At 48.4% G+C, this 15,897-nt stretch overlaps 1 protein-coding gene across 5 annotated transcripts in view; it reads left to right on the forward strand.

Annotated features, from left to right (window-relative positions):
- Nucleotides 1-15,897, forward strand: part of BCAR3 (BCAR3 adaptor protein, NSP family member) — a 282,166-nt gene that overhangs the window by 44,271 nt on the left and 221,998 nt on the right. For all 5 annotated transcript variants that reach the window (XM_051857484.2, XM_070078017.1, XM_051857483.2 and 2 more), the window contains one exon: nucleotides 5,668-5,920. The gene's annotated coding sequence lies outside the window, so the exon portion shown is untranslated. The remainder of the gene's footprint in view (nucleotides 1-5,667; nucleotides 5,921-15,897) is intronic.

Consider the following 15,897-nt stretch of genomic DNA (forward strand, 5'->3'; position numbering starts at 1 on the left):
TTGAGTCCCGGCTCCCTGCCTGTACACCTGGGAAAGCAGCGGATGGCTGCTGGCTTCGGCCTGGCCCGGCCCCAACCAACTGTTGTGGCCATTTGGGGAATGAAGCAGTGGATGCAAGATCTCTCTCTCTCTCTCTCTCTCTCTCTCTCTAACTCTGCCTTTCAAATAAATAAAACAAATCTTTAAAAAAGAAAAAAAAGAAGCTACATCTTGAAAAGAACACAGAGAAGGTGGATGTAACAGTCCAAACAGTCAAACAGCAGGAAGAGATAGGAGGGTGCAGAGGCAGCGTGAAAGACCCAGAAATGTGTGCGTGTGGTGGAGAGTCAGCACGGGCTCACTGTAGCCATGTAGCCACTGGTTGTGAGATCCCAGGCAGGTTATGCGTCCAGATCCTGCATCCCCCGTCTATAAATTGCGGCTGGTGAAGATGAAATAATCCGCTACAGCATGGCTGTATGAAGGTTGAATAATAAATGATAATGCAGTCTGTAGCCAGAGTCCATATTCAAATGGCAGCTGTGTCGTCAGTATTTGTCTGTGAATAGAATGCCAGCTCCCAAGTTCCCTTATGGGTGTGTTGGCACAGACCAGGAGTTGGCAAACTTTGGCCTTTGGGTCAAATCCGGTTCCCTAGCTGTTTGGCTATAAGCCAGGAGTGTTTTTTACATTAGTAAATGGTTGAAAACAATCAGAAGAGTGACATTTCATAATATCTGAAATGATCTGAAATTCAAATCTCAATGCCTATCAGTAGAGTTTTATTGAAACGTAGTCATACTCACTTCTTTAGTATTGTCTTTCTGCCTCTTTAAGAAGATTTGCTAGCTCCTGGCTTAGATCCAACAGGGGCAACTACTTTTGTCATGTGGACCTTGTAGAACTGGTTGTCTCTTCCACTCGGAGATGCTGTGTGTGTGCTGGCCACATTTCTCCTCCTGCTGGCCTCCCGTAGGGTCTCAGGGTACTCCTGTCAGGCCAGACAGTGCACTGATGTCTAGATTTCTCAACAGTGAGGCTGAGATACTGTAGAATCAGGACAAGTCTGTTTTGAGATTAGAATGAAATGAGACAAGAGAAAAGCGCTCTGAAAATGCAAGGGATGGTATCATTCAACAGATAATGCTTAAATGGTATTCAATGAAATTTGGATGTGTTGTGTTCTTTGTATATGTAGTAATGTTTGTTATGGTTGTTTGGTTTTCTTTTTCAATTTTTATTTATTTTCACTTTATTTGAAAAGCAGAGAGACACAGAGAGAAACAGAGACAGATAAAGATCTTTACCATCTTCTGGTTTACTCCCCAAAGGCCAGGAATTCAGAACTCAAATCTGGGCCTCTTATGGGGAGATTTAAATCATTACCTGCTACCTCCCAGAGTGTGCATTAGCAGGAAGTTGGAGTTAGAAGCAGAGTCAAGACTTGAACCCAGGCACTCCAACATGAGATGTAGGCATCCCAAACAGCATTTTAACTGCCGGTTTAAATGCCCACCCCTAAACAAAATGATTTATTAACCAGAATGCCCTAATTTCTGATCAGACCAAGTAAGTTTTAAACAAACTGAAATCACACAAAGCATATTAAACCTACCCACAGGAACTCTGAGTTTCCCAACCCTGTCTGTAGAGAAAATCCTGGCTCCTCCACCTTGTTTGTGTCTCCTCTTTGCTTTCTGTTCACTGCTGCAATTTTCTTTTCCAATGTCTGTGCTTGAGCTTTGGGCCACTACATTGTTTTGAGTGACTGGAGTAGACAGAGATGAAGGTCATTGAGTTTGAAGCCAAGGAATTGGAAGGCCAGGGCTTTGGGAGAATCATTAGCCAGATGCTGACATTCCCCAAGGTGATGGTCAGGGTTGGTAGAAAGAACACTAGGAGCCACGTGCTCAGTAATTATCATGGGAGACCCAGGATTTGGTGAGGGTCACTGAAGGGGGAAAGCAGAGGAAAAAGAGGAAAATGTGGCATGAGAATCAAAAGTCATTTTTATTTATTTACTTAAAGATTTATTTGTTTGTTTGAAAGACAAAGTTGTAGGGAGAAAGAATCTTTTTTCACTTCCCAAATGGCAGCAATGGCCAGGGCTGAGCTAGGCAGAAGCCAGGAGCCAGGAGCTTCATCCAAGTCTCCCAGATGGGTGCAGGGGCCCAAATCCTTGGGGCATGTTCTGCTGCTTTCCCAAACCATAAGCAGGGAGCTGGATTGGAAGTAGAGCAGCTGGGAATCAAATGGGTATCCATATGGGATGCCGGTATCACAGACAGCAGCTTACCCCCTAAGTCATAGCATCAGCGAAAAAAAGGTAATTTTTATAGTTATCAGTGTTTTTAAAATATATATATATATATTTTTTTTTTTTGAAAAGCAGAGTTATAGAGAGGGGCAGGCAGAGGCAGAGAGAGGTCTTTCATCCACTGGTTCACTCCCCAAATGTCCTGTAATGGCCAGAGCCAGGCCAGGCCAGGCCAAAGCCAGGAACCGGGAGCTTCATCCAGGTCTCCCACATGGGTGTAGGGGCCCACATATTTGGGGGCATGTTCTGCTGCTTTCCCAGGTCATTAGCAGGGAGCTGGATGGGAAGTGAAGCAGCCAGGACTTGAACTATTGCCCAATGGCATGCCTGTGTTGCAGGTGGCAGCTTAACCTGTTACACAACAGCGAAAGCCCCCAAAAGTCATTTTTAAAAGAAGGGGCTGAATAAAGTATCAGGGGAGCTAGGACAGTGGGGCCCTCTGGGTCCCCACAGGTGTGGGACAGTTAGCAGCCTCCCCTGGAGAAGGTGATAAAGGAAAATGGCAGAGGAGCCCTGGGAAGGAGCAAGGGGTACAGTGTGAGGCCTGCAGAATCCTTTTCCTTTCAGGGGATGAGGGACATGCTGGGGATGGGGGAGGGACATGCAGGAGTACGGGGGGAGGTCAGTGGAAAGGACCGGGTGACACGCACTGCAGGATTGCCAGTGAGGAGACGTGTCTCAGGGGTTTACCCTGCAGCGGAGACCAAGGCAGCAGCCACCTGAGTCGTCTAGGATTAGCTGGCCCCAAGTTGTGAATGAAATGCCGGGGTAAGACTGCTCAGTGCAGAGGAGGAAGGGGAGGAGGGGAACGTGAGAAGCCTGATGGCACTTTAAGGGCTGCAAGTAGATATTGCAGCTGCCACAAGCCATTTCCTTCACGTAGAATGTTTTAGCAGAATGCTGCCCAGGAGTGCACGCATTGGTAAGTTTGGGCCCCTTGCCTAGACAACTTACATACTAAGCAGTTACTTCAAAGCACTGAAGGGTGCTGGTGCTCTGGCACAGTAGGCTAAGCCTCCACCTGCAGCATTGGCATCCCATATGGGTTCTGGCTCATGTCCCAGCTGTTCCTCTTTGGATCCAGCTCTCTGCTAATGCACCTGGGAAAGCAGTGGAGGATGGCCCAAGTGCTTGGGACCCGGCACCCATGTGGGAGACCCAGATGCTCCTGGCTCCTAGTTCAGATTGGCCCATCTCTGGCTGTCGTGACCATCTGGGGAGTGAACCAGTGCATGGAAGACCTTTCTCTGTCTCCCCCGTGGCTCTGTCTCTCAAATAAGTAAATAAAATCTAAAAAAAAATTTTTAGGTTTCTGGTGACTAATGCCACCCTTCCTCTAGGTGTCTGTGCGGCTCACTTTCTTCCTCCAGGTCCTCTCGACCAGCCTCCTCCTCACACTGCCCTCTTCTGCCTTTTCTTTCATCATCCCACCATGTCTTCCTTGCTCGCTCTGTAGTTGTTTATTAGTTATTGATCATCATTCCCACCAGAATCTCAGCTCCATGAAGTCCAGAACTTCCCTTTGTTCTCTACCCTAATTCCCAGTACTGGCCTAGAGCAGAACTCAATAAATACTTGAGAACAAATGAATGCCATCTTCCTTTGTCACCTTCTCCAGGGGAGGCTGCTCATTGTCCCACACCTGTGGGGACCCAGAGGGCATAGTCCTCCCATTGTCCCAGCTCCTCTGACACTTTGTTCATCCTCTCCTTTTAAAAATGACCTTTGGGGCTGGTGTTGTGGCCTAGGGGTTAAGGTGCCGTCTGTGACACCAGCATCCCATGTGGATGCCCATTCGATTCCCGGCTGATTGGTTAGCAAAGGCATAGGTGCCTCTGGACGTACAGATGGCCCTCAGGGAGTTCATCTCAACCAAAAGTTGTTGTTCAGATGCTTCTGTTTACTCGGCCTCTGGGTCCTCTCTCTTCACCATGCCTGCTAAGTCAAAGTGAGTTCGCTGAAACTCCACACTGCGGAGTCTCTCGATGTCTTGTACATGCAGTTCTGACTGCTGAGACTCAGCTGCTTGCCTGCATCCCGCCTCCCCTCAACCCCATCTTGCCCTTTCTTCTTAACTGCTTTTTCAGTGTTGGCCAAGTGGCAGAACCTGGAATGAGAGTCTGAAAAGCACGGCCCTGCAGAGCTTCCTACCAAGACTTGAGATTTTCGATAACTAGGTAGTCAGACACCCCTTCTCCAAGAACCTCCAACTTGTGGGGACATTGACAAGCCTGTGATTGTATGCTGGTATGATAAGGACAACGGCAGGGGGCACTACCTTCAGGAAGCCTGAAGAAGGGACAGCTAGGTGTTAGGCTGGGGGAGGAGTGGGATTTCACTGAGCAAAGAAGGACTGGGGGGGGAACATACAGTAAGGAAAGTCCTTGGGGCTTGGGAAGTGGGTCCTGTTGGAGGAACCAGAAGTACCAACTGCCAGGTGACTGGAGACCCAGTACGAGGTGGGACTAGGGGGTGGAAGTAGGGCAAAATCAGGCTGGAAAGTAGGGAGACAAAACCAGGCTGGAATTCCAGCTCCAACAGCACTTCCTAGCTGAGTGATCCTGGGCATCCTGAATGTCCCTCCCAAGGTCAGTTTCCTTGCTGTGATCTCAGAGTCTAGGGTAGCCCTGAGGAGAAGGCGTAAACACTCAGCCAAGTGCCTACCGCACTGTAGGCACTCAGGAAGCAATGGCTGTTGTGCCCTGTGCTCTTGTGCTAACTGGATGGAATTGGACAGTGCCCAGCCACCCAACACTTCTCCACCAAGAAACCCACCCACCTTGCTAGCAGCTAGTCTCTCCTGAGCTTCTTAGGACTGGATTAGGGCCCACCTATTTCCGAATAAGGTCACATTCACAGGCCCAGCGGGTGGGACTGATGGAGTTCAACATATCTTTTTCAGGGGACTTAGTTCAACCCGTACTACACCTCAAGGTCAGCTAGGGTGACACAGGATATTATGTTCTTATATTTCCTGACAGAAATACAAGACAGCACCTGTGAAGTATTGTAGCCAAAGAATTAGACCCAAATAAGACCAAGCCTAGATTTACCTACCAATTTACAGGAAATAGAGAAGATGAAAGGATTTTTTTTCAAGATTTATTTATTTGAAAAGCAGAATTACAGAGAGCAGAGGCAGAAAGAGAGCGGTCTTCTATCCACTGGTTTACTCCCCAGATGGCCCCCAATGGCCGGAGCTGTGCTGATTTGAAGTCAGGAGCCAGGAGCTTCTGCCAGGTCTCCCACATGGGTGCAGGGGCCCAAGGACTCAGGCCATCTTCCACCTCATGCGCATAGAACAGGTTGTTTTGTTTTGCTTTGTTTTCCAATCTGCATTTTCTAAGGAAACTCCTCCTTCATTCTTCCAGCGGTGGACAGGAAGTGCCCTGTGGCACCATCACACAGCAAACCCCCTTGACCTGCCAGCATCACCCTGTGACCCACCAGCCACAAGCAAGCGCTGGGCAGGGAGGGGCTGGGTGCCCAGAAGGAAGTAGTGAGCAGCAGAGCTGAAAGCAGACAGCCGCTCTGGCTGGAAGGCCAGTGGTGCGCCTGACTGCCCCTGGTGGGACACCCCAGCCAGGAGTGCTACCGCGACACTCACCCTCCCATCGTCTTTTGGTAAGTTCACGGGCTGTGGAAGTTTCTGGGGGCTGAGGGCTGTTACCTGGTTATAGCAATTGCTCCATTGGCAGTGTTTGCGAAGTGCTAATTTACAGCAATGCCTCGGAGGGCTTAGTGTCTTCTCCCAAAGTGGGTAACCAGAGTAAGCTTTCATTTAAGTTTATTCTTTAAAAAATATTAATAACAGTATGGTGTGTGCTTAATCCTCTGGAAGTCCTCCGTGTCAGCCTGGCTTTTCTCTCTTGCTCTGTGGGGCTTTACATGAGATATCTCTGCCAGATTTGGGGATTTCCTGGCAAAGAAGAGAGGTGATTAGAGAGCATGGGATGCATACAAATACATTTCACTCCAACCAGGCTTTTCAGGTGTCACCAAAGATGGGTGAGAGGGGGCCAGTGCTGTGGTATAGTGGATAAAGCTGCCGCCTGCAGTGCCGGCATGCCATATGGGCACCGGTTCTAGTCCCGGCTGCTTCTCTTCTGATCCAGCTCTCTGCTGTGGCCTGGGAAAACAGTAGAAGATAGCCCAAATTCTTGGGCCCCTGCCCCGACATGAGAGACCTGGCAGAAGCTCCTGGCTTCAGATTGGCCCAGCTCAGCCATTGTGGCCATCTGGGGAGTGAATCAGTGGATGGAAGACCTTTCTCTCTCACTCTCTCTGTCTCTGCCTCTCTGTAACTCTGCTTTTCAAATAAATAAGTAAATCAATCTTAAAAAGAAAAAAAAAGATGGATAAGAAAGCAGATAGAGAGCTATATAAAAGGACCTTTTATAAAAGAATGGCTTTGTGGGCTGTTGCTGTGGCGTAGCGGGTAAAGCCATCGCCTGCAGTGCCGGAATCCCATATGGGCACCGGTTCAAGTCCCGGCTGCTCTTCTTCCAATCCAGCTCTCTGCTATGGCCTGGGAAAGCAGTGGAAGATGGCCCAAGTCTTTGGACCCCTGCACCTGCATGGGAGATCTGGAAGAAGCTCCTGGCTCCTAGTTTCAGATTGGCACAGCTCCGGCTGTTGCAGCCAATTGGGGAGTGAACCAGTGGATGGAAGACCTCCCTCTCTGTCTCTGCCTCTCCTTTCTCTTTGTAACTCTGATTTTCAAGTAAATAAATAAATCTTAAAAAATAAAAATAAAAAATAAAAGTATGGCTTTAATTCAAGCTATCTCCTAGCAAGAAGGGATGTCCTACGGCAGGAAGAGGACCTGGGACTCAGCCATCTGTCTCTATCCAGCCTCTGGGGGCTTCTTTCCTGTGTGGACAGAAACTTTCAAGACTCAGAGCAAAATGCACTGAATTTTGTGTGTTTATCCTCTTTTGTAAAATGTTTATGTATCTGTTTGAAAAGTGGGTAGCGGCTTATTTACATGGTGTCTGCCTGAAGAGTATATTTTGGAGTTGCTGTTTATTGCTGTTAACACCCTGTGTGAAACTGGGCCAAGCAGCAGTTTCTAGAAGACAAGGCTATGCTTATTTTGAAGGGACTGATAAAGCTCTTGCTCATCTGACAATGCTGGTGTTTTGATGACGGCATTTGGCTTAACCATAGAGGCTGCTGAAACAGTTTGCACTAGGGGAACTTGAGACATGGATTAAGTGAGGAATAAGGTGACAGGCCGGGGGGTCTGAGATGTGGGCAATCCTATGAGTCCAACAGAGGAGGTGCAAGAGAGCCTGGTTAGGAAGAAAAAGCTGTCCTGTTCAAACACACACACCCATATCAACATCAAGAGAACCAGGAGGAAAGAGATAATGGCAGTGAGAGCGCTGCGTGGGGGACTGGGCTGACCTAGCAGATGCCGGTCAAGCTGGGACCGGGCTGGAGACACAGTTCATGGCTGATTTCCAGGACCATGGCGAAAGCTGGCCAGAGATTTCAGTGAAGGCCACCAGGTTTCACGAGGCCATGGAGTGAAATTCTATGATGTTCTAACCAGAGACGTAGTGGATTAGGTCCCAGCAGAGAAAGATCCTGATTCTGCAGCAAAGCTTCCTGTTGGTGCTCGACCCCTACCCCTGCCTGGGTGTCCCCCATCTTCTCTCTGGGCGCTCTGCACAGCTTTTACACTCTGAACTAGCTCAGCTCCATAGAGAGACTTTTGTTAGGCATTCATTAGCTTGCACGTTGCATTTTTCACCCATGAAACGTTTTCAAGCCTCCTGATGCTGTCAGGTGCCTCACATTGGATTTGAACAACTGTGACCTTCAGGTGCCTGTAACACCATCCCCGTGGATTTTCGATTCAAATTCAGCGATCCTTTTATTCAACAGGAGGAAATATTAGAAATGGTTAAAGGATCTTCCCTCCCCGCCTCTGGGGTCTATAAGCTAAAACCAGTTCTTCCGCCTAGATTGTCAATCTTTTAGGCAATCTTTGATTCCAGCTCCTCTAAACAGATCAGTTTCCTGGAGAGGCAGAAGACCAGGGTGTTTAGGAAACAAAAACCTGGGCTGGGTATCGGTTCCACCACTGATGACCAACACATGCCCTTCAGTCAAACTTTCCGCATTTCCTCTCAAGTAAGCACAAAAGGGCTGGATCAACACCACAGAGATCTCAGTGACCTCAGAGGAGGGGCTGGAATGAACAGACTTGAATTTAAATTACTTGGCTGCAGGGACGAGTGCTGGGAAGGCACTAACAAGACTATTCCTGCAGAAAGTCCGGTTGGCCCTGAGCTGGACGGGAAGCAAGAGTGAACTGTGGCTGCCTGTGAAGCTCGCCATCACTGGCACTGACAGCAGCTCGGCTTCTGGGGTAGGGGAAGTTCAAGTTCTGCTTTGCTCTCCCCTGGTCTGGCCGTGATATCTCCTGCTTCCAGTCTTGATATCTGCCTCTAATTCTGTCTCCAACTTGCATTCAGATTTTTCTAAAAATGCACATTTGATTGTGTTGCTGTCTGGGTAAAAGCCTTGAATTTTTCCCCATTGCCCATCCCTGCTGACCTCCCCAGCCTATCACTTGTCCTCCATCGACCCACAGCCCTGACTCTGACAGTTCCAGGCCACTGGCAGTTCCCAGAAGTGGTTCTTTCTCTGCCCTGTGGGCTTTAAGAGCCACTCAGCTTGCTCCTCTCATGGCATTTTCCACACTGCATTGCAACTGCTTGAGGCTGCCCCACCCTGCCCCAATCCCAAGCAACAAGGGCCTCAAGGTGGAGTTGGTGGCATTTCTGTGTGTTCTTGCATCTGCTGCTTCCCGGTAGGCACTCCATAAATACCTGGGGAAGAAGTGAGAAGGGTGGTGAGGGCTATGGAAATAAAGTTGAAGGACAAACGCTAGAGATGCTGGGACAGTGTGGCCTGGAAGAGAGAGCATTAGGAGAAGTGTAATAACTCACCTTCCTGCCTGGGCTGCTGTGAGGAGGTGGGACACGGATTGCTGTAGCCTCAGCAGCAGGCAGGAGTAAACCTCAGCTGGCAGGAGACGGGCAGTGTGCACCAGAAGCAGCAGTGTTGGAGAGCGCTGTGGAGTGTTCTGTTTGTGTACATCAGTGGAGGAACTGTACTCTGTGCAGAAGGGAAGGCCTCCCAGCAACCCGAAGAGTTCTCTGGCCCAAAAATTCCCAGCATCATCTCAGGGATGTGGATGGAGGGGTGCTTGTGTTGAGTGAAGAGTTCCCCTAGATAATGTTTAAGTTCCTGTAGAACATGGCTATGATTATCTGTCCCTGACAGCTCTAAAAGCCTGTCACTCTCTCTCTCTCTTTCTTTTTTCTTTATTCTTTTCTTTTAAAGATTTATTTATTTGAAAAGCACAGCTACAGAGAGAGGTGAGCTAGAGAGAGAGATCTTCCATCTGATGGTTCATTTCCCAAATGGTCATAATGGCCAGGGCTAGGCAAATCCAAAGCCAGGAGCCAGGAACTTCTTCTGGGTCTCCCATAGAGGTTCAGGAGCCCGAGTATTTGGGCCATCTTCCGTTGCTTTCCCAGGTGCATTAACAGGGAACTTGATCAGAAGTGGAGCAGCTGAGACTCAAACAAGTGCTTATATAGGATACCAGCGCTGTGGACAGCAACTTAACCTGCTGTGCTATAGCTCTGGCCCCATCTTTTTTTTTCTTTTAAGATTTATTTATTTATTTGAAAGGCAGAGTGACAGAGAGAGAAAGAGAGAGGGAGGTATCTCCTGTCCACTTGTTCACTTCTCGAATGACCACAATGACCAGGGCTGGGCCAGCCTGAACCCAGGAGCCTAGAACTCCATCTGGGTCTCCTTTGTGGGTGGCAAGGGCCCAAACACTTGGACCATCTTCCACTGCTTTCCCAGGCACTTGTAGGGAGCTGGGTCAGAAGTTGAAGAGCTGGGACTGGTGTTTGTATGGGATGCTGGCATTGATGTGCCACAATGCCAGCCCCTAAGTCTGTGATTCTTTTATCTAGGCCACAACTAGAAAATTTAGAAAACTGAACAGGCATTCTCATTTCTGACTTCTATTCCTTAGCTGCACCAGGATATTTTACCTGTTCCAAATCTACTCATGATGTGTGATCCATTTAATTGTTGCATTGAGGGGTTGGCACTGTGGCATAGCCAATAAAGCTGCCACCTGTAGTGCTGGCATCCCATATGGGCATCGATTCATCCCAGCTTAACCCACTATGCCATAACACCAACCCCTACTCCTAAGCTTGTTGTAAGGCTAAAATGAGAGCACAGTACACAGGAATAGTAAGTGCTTAATAAACATTAGCTGGTATCATCAATACTGGATGAAGTCTGGACTGGGAAACAGAGGGAATTGATTTCTCCTCCCAGTGCTAAAGGTGTCCCTGAGCGCAGAAGTTCCCAGACTGCTCTCTGCACAGCCTGCAAGTTCCTCAGAGCTTCCGTCCCGGACCTGGGCTGGTGGGAGCGTATAGAGAGAACTGTACTGGTGCAGAACTAAATGGGGTTCTACGCTCCCCACTGGTGCTCCTATGCTGCTGTCTGTGGTCCTGAAACAAAATTTGTTACTAAGATCTGGTTAACACCCTAGAAAACGGGGTGGGGAGAGGGCTGCACCCCACAGCCCCATGTCCTTGCTCTCTCCTCCATAACGCCCTCACTGTGGAAAGTCCTGCCACCAATTGGGTTGTGGATGAATTGTTGATAACCTTTTGAGTCATCCATTTCTTTATCTCTGGGGATGGGTAAATCCTACCCCCATAGATACACATGGATGCAGCAAGGTTAAAGGCCACCCCATATATGCGATGCCTCCTTCTCCTGACACCTGGCTGGAGAACACCATTACAAGGGACAACATAGTAGCAGCAAAAAATATTGTTGACTCTGAGTTTCTTCCTAGAAGAGCCAATGGAACCCCAAGACCTTGAAGGCACAATGTAGCTTCCACCTGCAGAGTCTCAGGGGCCTCACACTATCTTTTTTAGCAACCATCCAAGTTTTCCTAGGTCAGGATCAGGATCAGAGCCATTCTCTACTGCTGTCCCTGCAATTGCTCTCTCCTGTCAAGGCCACAGCTCCTGCATTAGATGCCTCAAAGGGTGCTCATGCTGTTTAAACATAAACTCTTTCTTTCTTTAATTTTTATTTATTTTCATTAGAAAGGCAGGAGGGGTGGAGATGGGAGGGAGAGATATGAGGCAGACAGAGAGAGGAGACCTTTCATTTACTGTTTCACTCCCTAAATACCCAAAATAGCCAGGGCTGTTCCAGGGCAAAGCCAGGAGCCCAGAACTCCATCTGGGTCTCCCACATGGATGGCAGGGACCCAAGTATTTGAGCCATCGCCTGCTACCTCCTAGGATGTACTTCAACAGGAAGCTAGATTTGGATTGTAGGAGCTGGGATTTGAACCAGGCACTTTGATAAGGGATCTGGATGAGTGCATCCCAAGCGTTGACTTAACCACCAAATGCAGCGCCTGTCAACTTAGAAGCTTCATGGCCGAGGACTTGGGATCGATTTCCAGTGGAGTCTGGGCCAAGGGGTTGTTGAACCCTCCCTCCCTCAGTGTCTTGCTCAAGGGCCTTTCTCCTTTCTTTCTCATAAGGCTGAACAGTGCAATCCTTCACTGTCCAGGACAGCATTCATCCAGTCTCCAACAGGACCCTCCCTGGGGAAGGGGTGAGGCTGCCTTTTCAGCTTTCTTAGTGTCGGGGTTTTATCTGGCATCCTGTAGCTCAGCTGCACTCCAACACCCTCATCAAATACCTCTCTCAGTGGCCCAGAAGGTGGGCAGGACTCCGGAGTGCAGCGTGCCCATGGGGCTCCCTCTGGGACCTCCCAGCGTACACAGGAAAGTGTGCCAGGCTTCCTACAGCAGGGGGATTCTCCCAACCTGACAGTGTGTTTACAAGGAGAGAATTCAAAAGAGTTCTCCTTTTCATAGGTTCACAAAGCAGAAAAAAAAAACCTCTCTTGATAAGGATTTGGCCTGTTCATCTGGCTCCTGTATGGGTTAAACTCAATAAACCTTCCTAAGCACTGAAACGCTAAATGCCCCTTTTGTAGGTTGGAGGGTGGTGTTTGTTTTTATTTTTGTTTTTCCCCTCCTACTGGCCATACTAATTGTCCCTGGGTGCGATTGAGCACTTTGCCTATTGTTCTGTCCTCAAGGGGAATCTGCAGCCTGCTTGGACTGTTTCCACTGCAGGGTGATTCTCTCTGCCTGAGTTCTTATCCATCCACCCATGAGTCCCCCACACACTCACACATCCCTACACACATCTTTAGTCCTAAACTGTAATCACTTGTGTCCGACTTGGCTCTTGGAAGTAAAGAGGGAGCCCTGGGTTTGCAATACCATAAATATATTTTCCCCAAGAGATACTTATGCAGCAATGCAGACATTCTCATTGCTCTGCCTTTTAATTAGTTCGGGGAGTTGCAGCCTAACGGTGTGGGTGTGCTTGCCAGCTGTGCTGTTCGGGAAGTTATATGGTCTGCTGTTCATTCTGTCTCCTCCCCCGGGGAAGCAAATTATAGAGCTGGCTCCCTTTGCTTGTCTTGGAAGTGTGTGCTCTGACCTTACCCCACAGAACCCTGGATGCTGCCGGGCCTTCTCCAGCCATCGTTCAAAGGCCCCTGGAGACCTGTGTGGCAATCCTCGGATGTCAGGTCTTGCAGCCTGCCATCCTTGAGCAGGGTGGGAGAGATGGCCTTTGAGCTAAAAGGGACTGCTTTCATCTGTGACTGTTCAGTCCCCTTGAGCAACCTTTTGCAGAATCAGTGTCTGCTGGCGACCAGAGGAGGGATTTCATGGCTGGAGGGGCACCTCTGTCTCCCCTACGGGCCGTACCTGTACTAGAGAGTGCCAGACACCCTAGCCTCACATAACGAGGGGCCAGGAGTATCCCTTCCAGCCTTTCTTCCGGCCAGGCTGCCCCATCTCTACCTCCACACAGGGGCCCCTCAATGACTACAGGGCTGAAATCAAATCTCTCATAATTGCTCTCTTTAATTCAACTTGTGTCCTCTACACAGTTCCTTCTTACTTTATTTAGGCATTCTCTCTCTCTCTGGGCAACCACATCACACTCTGGGCTCTGGTTTTAACTTTCCTGTCTTACCAAAGCTCCACACATCCCCCTCTTTGACTGGCTGGGTGATGATGCTGTTCCCAGAATTCTCCCACAGACGGCTTTGCAACTCAGCTCTGAGCAGCCAGTGCCTCTCTGATTTGCCCACGTGGATTGTGCAGGTTTCCACCCCCACTTTCAACTCAAACTCACCAGCGTACAATTTTCTCTCTTCACCTGTCTCATCTTTTGCAATGGAGTCCCCTGTCTTTTTCCTTCTACCTGCATACCTGCTTGTATTTATTTAATTACTTGAAAGGGAGGGAGTGGGGGAGGAAGATTACATCTGCTGGTTTACTCCTCAAATGGCTGTAACAGCAAGGGCTGGGGCAAGCCAGGAACTCCATCCAGATCTCCCACATGGGTGGCAGGGGCCCAAGCTCGTGGGCCATCTTCCACTCCCTTCACAGGCTCATTAACAAGAAGCTGAATCAGAAACAGAGCAGCTGGGATTTGCGGCACTCTGATATGGGAGCACATCCATTTTTGTGGCTGTTGTGTGCTCTCTCTCTCTCTCTCACACACACACACACTTGGGTTTTTGGGCAGGGTCCTGGTTGTCCTCCCTCCATGACACTTAGCTTCTCCAGCAGAGCTGCTTTCTGCAAATAGGGCCACTGGTCACTGCCGTGACTGTGGACTCCAATAGTACAGCTGCTTACTCACTCCCTAGTCCCACACCAAGTACACCTCCATCAAGCCTGAAGGGCACCAGCCCCACTATGACCCTGTGCTGTATGAGGCCTAGACCAAGGCAGAGCACAAATGAGGGGGCTCAAAGCTCTTTGATGCATGATGTTTTCCAGACCTAGAAATGCACATTCTGATAACATCTGGCTAATTTCAGAAGCTCTGCCTGATTGAAATGTTGTATTGACTGTTATATTTATTTTTTAAAATAGCAAAGTAGATTAAAAAAACTTTATGTGGATTTTTTTCATTTAATGTTTTAAAGATGTGATACATTCATATGGTTTAAAATCCAAAAAGTGTAAATTCTTACACAGCAGCAGCTTTCTCTCAGCCTGATCCTGTTTCTGCCCAGTCTCCAGCAGCCTGAGTAGCCACTATTTTGAGTGACTTGGGTTTAAGGTGGATCTTGATAGTCTTGTACCAGATTCAAAATCAGTTGACTGCTTCAAAAGCAGTAACATGCTGGCTGGTTAAAGGCCATCTAGAATAAGTAACCTGCCTCCCTCCCTAACCTTGTGGCTATATAAATTCTGTACGAAACTTTTTGTTTCTAATAGTCTCTACAAAACAGCCTTTGTTGTACCATGGATTTTTTTTTTTTAATCTAGGCCATCTTTGTCTAAGTGTCTTTGTTTCAAAGTCTTGAAACTTAAAACACATTCCATTTCTTGGGAGCTTAGTGAGTTGGCCCCAGTCAATCAAATCTGAACTAAATTCCTTAGAAATCTCCAACTGATAGACTTAAAAAGATCCAGCACAATTGGTTTATCATGGCAAGATTAGGGCTGATACTATCAAAATGGAGGCGACCCTGTGGTCAACTAAATAATCTGAAGGAGCCTGCAAAAAGGATGCAGAATCTGGAGCCAAGTGTGGGCAGGCAGCCAGCATTGGCTCCGGACAGAGAGCTGTAGATCAGGTGGCAGGGGAGCCCCAAATTCCTGCTGTCACAAAGATTCCTCTGGGCATGTGCACCCTCAGAGAGTCCCAGCTGCCCCCTTCTGGGTACTCTTACCTCTCGGCCTGGAGGGAGGGCATTGGCAGCATAGTCATTGTCAGCGCCATCTCTGAGGCTGCCCAGGGTGGTGACCCCCACTCCTATACGCGCATGCGTGCACACACACACACACACACACACATTTAGTGTTCACTAATACACTGTCCCAAACCTTTACTTCTCCAAAGTACTTTAACTTGCTGGCTCACATGGTTTTAGATTAGTCTGCTGCCTGATGGCTCAGTTGTGAAGATGGAACCTCCCTGTAGTAACTATCATTGTGCTCTAGTCTTCTCTCTGAACTGGCATTGCTTTTTAAGATGTTAAGTGGTCAAAGCATAGATGCAGAGAGAAGGATGTTGGTTGCTAAGGGCCTGGGTAAGTGGGGAGCTGATAGCCAAAGAGTATAAAGTTTCAGATGAGTTCTAGACATCCACTATTTCACTTAGTGTCTACGGCTAACAACACTGTATTGTCCACTCAACACTTCCTCTCTCTCTCTCTTTAAAAAGATTTAAATATTTATTTATTTGGAATACAGAGTAACAGAGAGAAGGACAGAGAGAAAACAATCTTCCACTTGCTGGTTCACTTCCCAAATGGCCACAAAGGCCTGGGCTGGGCTGGGCCAAAGCTAGGAGCCTAGAACATTGGGTCTCCCTTGTTGGTGGCAGGGACCCAAGCACTTGGGCCATCTACCACTACCTTCCTAGGTGCATTAGCAAGGAGCTAATAATTAAAAAGGTAGAAAGCAGAGAAGC

This window comes from Oryctolagus cuniculus, chromosome 7, assembly GCF_964237555.1.
Source record: "Oryctolagus cuniculus chromosome 7, mOryCun1.1, whole genome shotgun sequence".
Taxonomy (NCBI): domain Eukaryota; kingdom Metazoa; phylum Chordata; class Mammalia; order Lagomorpha; family Leporidae; genus Oryctolagus; species Oryctolagus cuniculus.